Genomic DNA, 7,964 nt, shown 5'->3' on the forward strand with positions numbered 1-7,964 from the left:
CCCAATTAAAGCACACAAAAATATCTATGGAGTCCGTTATATGTTGGTCAACTAGTCCTAAACAAGAGACTTGTCAGGGAGTGTTCGATGAAGGGCTCTCTAGCAGACCTAAGCACTAGAGGCAAGTGTGCCCAACCTTCTTCTCTCTCCCTTAAAAACCCATTACATTATATTCCCTAAGCTATCCCCCAATGTCTCTTTCCTTTTTATAGCCACTGACCCATTTCTGAGATTAACACCAAGGTCCAACAATTAAAATTTATTATTTGCCTACACTGAATATTCCATCCAGTTAGGGCTTACCAACTCAGCCATCTTTAATCCTTAAAAAACAACTCTTGAAAACAAACAAACAAACATTGGCTGCTTGCGGTCTGGTTTTGCCTGATCAAGAGGGAGCAATGCCTCCCTACATTGTTCCTTCAGGGTAGTAAGTATCTTTTGGGCTGTGAATTTAGTGTTTGGGCATATACTGTACTAACTCTGAGGTGCATCCCCACCTTACATTAGTGTTGTGACTAGGATCATAACTTGGATGGGTCTTTGAGACCCCCCAAATCCAGTGTTCACAGGTAAAAGACCTTCTAGTAACTGCTCCCTACTATCCAACAGTAATAATTGGTGACTATTCCCTCAAGTTTTCTTGTCCCAAACATTACCCAAGACACAAGGTGATAACTGCTGAGTGTCCTGCATCCCTGCCGTTTTGGGCCTGGGGAGAATACACCCCACCAAAGCCTTCTGCTACCACCATAGACTCCCTCGGATTTGATCAAGCCAGCTCAGTCAGTCAAAAGGTTCTACAGAGCAGAAGGAGGATTAAAAAGAAAAAGACAATTAGACAACATTGTAGCATGACCCCAGCCAGTTCTGAGGCTGAAGCGGGTTTATTTTTTTACTAGTCTGCTTTTATACCATTTTAATTACATGTAAGTAATAAGGTCAGTTTGAGGTTAAGGGAAAAAGTAAGGCAATAAACACAAATAGTCAAGGAACAAGCAAGACTATTTGTTTATTAACAAAGGCCTGTAATCACTGTTTCTATGGGATTATGAAATGACCAAGATATCTAAGCCTATTTCTCTGTCCTAACCCAAAGTCATATTTTTGCCTGAAGCCTACTTCTTTATTCTAGCCTAAAATCAGACTCCTGACTGACCTTACTTTCTTGTCCTGGATCAAGGTCAAATTCTTGCCAAGCAGCCCCAAAAAGCTCTCCACAGTGATGGATGGTAGGTGAGTATTTTTGGCAGTTTCCCTTTTACTTTGGTTGTTTTTCTGCTCAAATCTAGTGTCTATTCTTAACAGTCTAAAAATCCTGTCAACAGGTCCTTAATTTTCCTCAGACTTTTATTCCCTCTCTTCAGGGCTTGGGAGACAACTCTTTCCTTCCAATTGAAAGCCTAGGGGATGCTCATGTTTCCCAACCTTGGTTCCTGGCCCAAAATGACTAAAGGAGATCTGCTCTCTCCATTCTGACTAAAAATGACACCTCACACAAAACATTACTGCCTCATCTTAACACTCAGAACTGGTCCATATATTACCTAGATATCAAACAAAATGACGTTATGATTTTGTAGGCACAAGAACTGAAGAAAGAAGACACCTCTCCCCCCCAAGCTTTCCCTCTCCAGAGACATAATGTGGCTCTGTCTGTCCTCACTTGCTTCTCTGCATTCTCTGTCTTCTCTGCCTATCTCTAATCTAAGATGATTTTCCCTTGCACTGATATATTATTTGCCATCAAAACCTCTGCCACAGAACCACAGTAATACAGTAACTAACTGGTAGCCCAGAACTCTGGGGCCCATCCTGTTGCTCCTTCAATATTCCCCACTCCTGATGCCTGCAACTTACCTTAGCACAGATTTCCCCATTATCTCCTTAAACACCCACTTCTGCTTTGTTTAAACAAAAAGGCAGTTTTTAAAGAGAAAAAGGAGGAGAGGCACAGCAATGGGGATGTAAAGTTTTTAAAAACAACAATAACAACAACACTACTGAAATAACACCTTGCTGTTTGATGTTTATTTCTGCCCACTTGAGAGGCAGTACCACCTCCCCTGCCCCCAAGTTATCCCTACAGGGTAATAAATCTCCATTCTGCTGAGAATTTGATGTTTGGATGTATCCTGTACTGACTTCAGGGGCCTCCCTCCCCTTACAGTTAACAAACCCAGTGTCACTTCACTGGATAAAACTAATTTTTCCTTCTTCCTGCAGGTACCAGTGACAGTTCAGATGCTAAACTTTACCCTTGCAGCTAGATTTCCACCTATTCATTCTTTCATTCATTCATTCATTCACTTTTTAAAATATAACAAATTAAAATATATGATAAAACAAAACCATTACTTTGAAGTCAAAAAATACACACCAAAATAAGGAAAGGAACCCTACAGAAGACACAAGAATCATAGACCTACCCATTCACTGGTTTATTCAGGATCCCATAAAAACCACTAAATTGGAAGATGATCCACATAAGAAGACTTAGAGCAGATCAATACAGGTCTTCTGCATGTTGCATAAGTCTCTATGAGTTCATGTAGCTTTGCTAATGTTAATTTAAGGGCCTTGTTATTCTAGTGTTTTCCTCCCCCTCTAGTGCTTATACTATTTCCACCTCCTCTTCCATAATGATCCTTGAGCTCTGTGGAGAGGGGAGAGAGATTTGATGGAACCATCCCATTCAGGGTTCAGTGTCTCAAGGTATCTCATTCTCTTTGTAATGATAGTCTGTGGGTTTCTATATTTTTCCCTTTTACTACATGAGGAAGCTTCTCTCATAACAGCTGATCTATGACAGTCATAGATTTATGAACACAGCAGAATATCATCAAGTATCAACTTATGACTTTTTTTTCTATTTTGTAAAACCAGTATTATTTGACTGTATCCTAGGTTTTGTGGCTAACTAGTATCTGGTTCTTGGTACCCAAGTAGTGTCAGATATTGGTTACATCTCTTAAACTGTGCTATAAGATTAGGCATTAGTTGGTTACTCCTGTAAATTTTGTTCCACCACTGCTTTAACATATTTTTCAGGCATACCGCTCTGTAAAATCAAAGGGATTTTGTTTCTGTTTCTTTTTACTACCCAGAATATATCATCCTGTACCAGACACTACACATAGAGATGAAGGTTCAGTGTAGACACCAATTCAACCTCTCCATTTTCAGTAAGTTTTGTTGATGTTGTCTTCAACCAGAGGTCCTTGCTAACAGCTTGTGTAGAGCAAAGTTGTTTGGGAATTTTCCTACAACCCCTTTGGGCAATAACTAAGCTGGATGTAACCCAGGTCTTGTACTGAAAGTTTCCTTTGGTGACAAGAAAGGACCAGTTAGGACTATGTTTCCCTCATTATTTCAAGACTTTGCTAGGTTCAGTTCTATATATTTTAAGAAGTTTATACACTTCAGTAGGCTTCTATACTACTCCTAAAAGGCTGCTCAATTCTTGTTGTTTCTTTTATATTCCCTCCGTAAAGCTCCTCTCCTCTCATACTCCCCACATGATTTTCCCCATGCAGTTCTCAGTGCTCCAAGACTACCCGTAAAATCTATTCTAGTCTCTCTACCAGGATATCCATGTGTTTACCCTAGTCCCTTTCTGTATATGTAAGCTCTCTAGATCTATGGATTGTAATGTGTTTATCATTTATTTAATCTTTAATATGCACATATAAGCAAATACAAGTTCTTTCTTTGAGACTGGGTTACCCCATTAAGGATGAGATTTTTTTTTTGAAGCTGAGTACAGTATTTATTTCTCATTTTATACAACTCTGACTCTTTACAAAAAAATGGTTATAGTCATGCCAAGAGAAATGTAACCCACAGCATTTGAAAGCAAACACTCTTTGTAGTTATTTAAAAGGGCCTTTTTAAAAACTATAATACAAAGGTCTGTGCTCTATAAGCAGTCCTCCACTGTGCTTTATAACAATAAGGCTTACTTTTAATACAAAAAGACTAAGTGTTTGGTAGTTATGAGCCACTGGACTTGACAAACATCATCTTATAATTGCTCTTCGCATCTTTTTTGCTCTTTGGGTCTTCTGTGTCATCAGAATGCACAGCAGCGTGAAGCTCTTCTGAAGACTCCTCCTTCTCAGACTTAGAATCGCTGTCTGAGTCATCTGGATTCACTGCATCAGGAAGGTCGTCTTCATCATCATCTCCAGCCACATCACTTTCTCCATCATGATCTTCTACCTCGCTGAAATCGAGCCGCAGTTCTGCCCCACTACGATCCTGAGAGTTTGCTGTCCATGCTCTGCTGGTACTGAGACTCCAGCTCTTCATTTTCTTGTCTTCTTCCCCTGTTCTGAAGTGAGAGGTTTATTTGTGATCTCCTATAACAAGACAACCAGTGTGTTCTTTCTTTCCTGTACCCATAAGTCTCAAGAAGTTTTCTTTCTTCATTGCCCAAATCTGCTGCCTCCCAATTGCTAGATCCAAGATCATCATCGTGAGAGGCTCAACGTTTCTCCCCGTGCAGGTGAGACTCCTGGCCAGCACTCATCGTAGCTAGGATACCAACGGGAATAGGCCAAACAGACTCACAGTTCTCCTCAAACGCGACACTAGCAGTCCTCACCCAGCTTCCAGACTAAGCAGCGCCACTCCAGAACATAGAGCCCCTCCCCAGGACGATATCTTCTACTTCCGTCTACTTGCCTATAAATTTCATGATGTCACTTTTTAACAGATGAGTAATACTTCATTATGTAAATGTACCACATTCTTTTTATCCATTCTTTGATTGAAATTTCCAATTTCTGACTATTGCAAATAAAATAGCAATCAACATGCTTGAGCTAGTGTCCTTTGAGTAAGATGAGACATCATTTGGATATATGCCCAAGAGTAGAATAGCTGGATCTTGAGGTAGACTGACTTTTATGTTTCTGAGAAACTTCCATATTGAATCCATGGTAGATATCAATGTTTTCACACCTAACAACATTTCCTTATTCCCTTATTCCATATCATTTTCAGAATAAGTAATCACTTGTATTGTTGATCATACTCATTGTGACATGGGTAAGATAGAATCTCAACAGAGCTTTGATTTGTACTTCCCTGATGGCTAAAGGACAGTTCGTTAGAGAGAAAATCAACAAACTTTAATTTCTTTGTTCAAACTGAAAAATAGAATTGAGAAGTCACATTGAACAATGCAAAGAAATAGATGAATTAAAACAACCAGATATAAAAAGATAAGAAAAAGCCAAGGAGTTAGACACAGGAAAGTTAAGAAAATGTGTTTAGTTTATTCCTAGTAATTAAAAAAAAAACACTTCTCGAGCTAAACATCATTGATGCTGTTGGCAGCCTCTTCCTATCACATCAGGAAAAAAGGCTGTCATTAGGTAGGATGTCTTCCTTGTGATAACACAGGGATATTTTGAAATAGCTGCATCCTCAATAGATTCAACTTTCTTTCAATATCATTGTCTATTGAATCTCATTTGTAGGCTTTTTAGTAAGTTCATGAGAAGAAATGAACTAAGAGCACTCACTGATTTCCATGAATTGGGAGACAATTGGGCTTATAATACCTTCTTGAATATGGCATCCATTTATGAATGTTCATTAAAACCTCTTAGAAAAGTGTCAAACTTCAGACTTCACTGGTATCCAATTATCTGATTAGTTTGTTGCTGCATCTTTGAAGTATGCTTTACATTCTTTCTTTTTTAATTTTAGTTGTTATATTTATTCACTTTACATCCAAATTATAGCCATCCAGTCCTCCTCTTGTCAGTTTGACTCCTATGAAGCCCTCTCTAATTTGTTCCCTTCCATTATTCTCAGGAAAGAGAATCTCCTTGGTGTACTACCCCACCCTGTGGCATGTGGTACCAGCAGGACTAGGTATATGCTCTCCTAAGTAGGCCCAAAAGGCAGTCCAGGTAGTAAGAAGGGGATCCTAAGGCATGGAATAGAGCCCCTGCTGTACTTGTAAGGGGACCCACATGAATATCAAACTGCACATTTGCCACAAATACATAAAGTGTTTATGTATAGCTCCTACATGTTACGTGATTGGCATTCCAGGTTCTGTGAGTTCCCATGGTTCCAGGTTAGCTCACTTTGGATATTCTTATGGTGTTCTTGATTCTTCTGACTTCCTTACTTCTATCCCACACTCTTTCACAAGATTCCACTGGACTCTCATGTTTGGCTGTAGCTTTCTACATCTGTTTCCATCTGCTGCTAGATGAAGCCTATCAGGAGAGAGTTATGCCAGGTTCCTACCTGCAGGAATAGCAGATTGTCAATTATAGTATCATGGGTTGACTCTCTTGCATGGGATGGGTCTCACCTTGCAGCAGTCTTTGTTGGCTGTTCTCTCAGCCTATGATCTATCTTTATCCCTGGACATCTGGTAAGCAAGAAAAATTTGGGGTTGAAAGTTTTGTGGACGGATTGATGTCACACTCCCTTCTCTGGAAGCTGTACCTGGATACAAGAGGTGGCCACGTCAGTATCTATACCACCTTTCATGGGAATCTTGGCTAGAATCAATCTCATAGGCTCCCTGTAACTTCTCCTGTGTCAGACCTCCAGCTAATTTCTAATTTCTTTCATAATGACCCAATGATCATTGATTACAAAGTTATCCAATTTTTCAAGTTTGTTGGATTTTTGTTTCTATTATTGTTGATGTCCAGCTTAAATCCATGATGATCTGATACGACGCAAGGTCTATTTCAAACTTCTTGTATCTGTTGAGGCTTGCCTTGTGACTGAATATGTGGTCAGTTTTGGAGAAGGTTCTCTGAGGTTTTGAGAAAAAGGTCTATTCTTTTATGTTTGGGTGAATTGATTTATAGATATGTTAGACCCTTTAGATTAATAACTCTGTTAGTTTAAATACTTCTCTCTTTACTTTCTTTTTGAATGGCATGTCCATTGTAATAATTGGATGTTGAAGTCTCCCACTATTAATGTATGTGGTTTAATGTGTTCTTTAATCTTTAGCAATATTTCTTTTATGAATGGGGGTGCCCTTGAATAGATGAAGCAACCGTAGAAATCCTTTTCTATCTCTTTACTCTAAAGTAATATCTATCTTTGTTGTTGAGGTATATTTCTTGAATGCAGCAGAATTATGGGTATTGTTTACACATCCATTCTGCTCACCTGTTTTTTTTTGTTGTTGTTGTTGTTTTTTATTTGTCCTTTGCTGGGGAATTGAGTCACTCAATGCTGAGAGATATTAATGACAAATGATTGTATGGCTTATATTTTTAAAATGTACTTGAGTAAGGGTTCTTAAATGCATCCACCTTCATTCTAGCTCACCACCCACCAGATGTAGTAGAAAAGAAAGCTTACTAGGATTTGGGGGAAGTGGACCTGTTTGGAAATAGTTTTTTGGTGCAATTCCAAACTTCATTTTCAGGATACCAGTAGGCCAGTTAACTAGCAAACTACCAAACATGAATCAGAAGGTTCAGTCTGGTCTACTCTTGGCAGAGACCACACATGAATCATCAGAAGCAATCTATTCCACTTAGCAGATACCACATATCAGCAGTAGCAGCTTGATCTAGAATAAACTACAAGGTCCACCTGATCAGTGTGAGTCCATGGAAAATGTAAGAAGTACCTACTAGAATAACACAAGAAGTTCTTTTGTGACTTACTCCCTAAAAAGTTATAATAAGTGAACATCAGCCACATGGTGCAAGGAGAACCAATAGATGAGCATCATCAGCAAAGACTACCACAGCAAAGCAAGGTAAAGAAACATGAAAGCTTCCTTCCAGTGTTTGTGGATCATATTTATATTTTTTCTAAATGTACTGTATCCTCTCATGTTTCTGCTTCAACAAAACTTGCTCCACTTCAGCAAAAGTCTTTCATGTGTCTGCTCTAGGAAAATAGCCTTTCACCTGTCTTCCCCAGCAAAACATCATTATGACTCAAGTCTCCAAAGAAATGAG

The 7,964-nt window shown here is 39.0% G+C and overlaps 1 pseudogene; it reads right to left on the reverse strand.

Moving 5' to 3' along the window:
* Nucleotides 3,994–4,531, reverse strand: Smapl-ps1 (small acidic protein like, pseudogene 1; annotated as a pseudogene).
* Nucleotides 4,532–7,964: the final 3,433 nt, after the last annotated feature.

Source organism: Rattus norvegicus, chromosome 1 (genome assembly GCF_036323735.1).
Source record: "Rattus norvegicus strain BN/NHsdMcwi chromosome 1, GRCr8, whole genome shotgun sequence".
Classification (NCBI taxonomy): domain Eukaryota; kingdom Metazoa; phylum Chordata; class Mammalia; order Rodentia; family Muridae; genus Rattus; species Rattus norvegicus.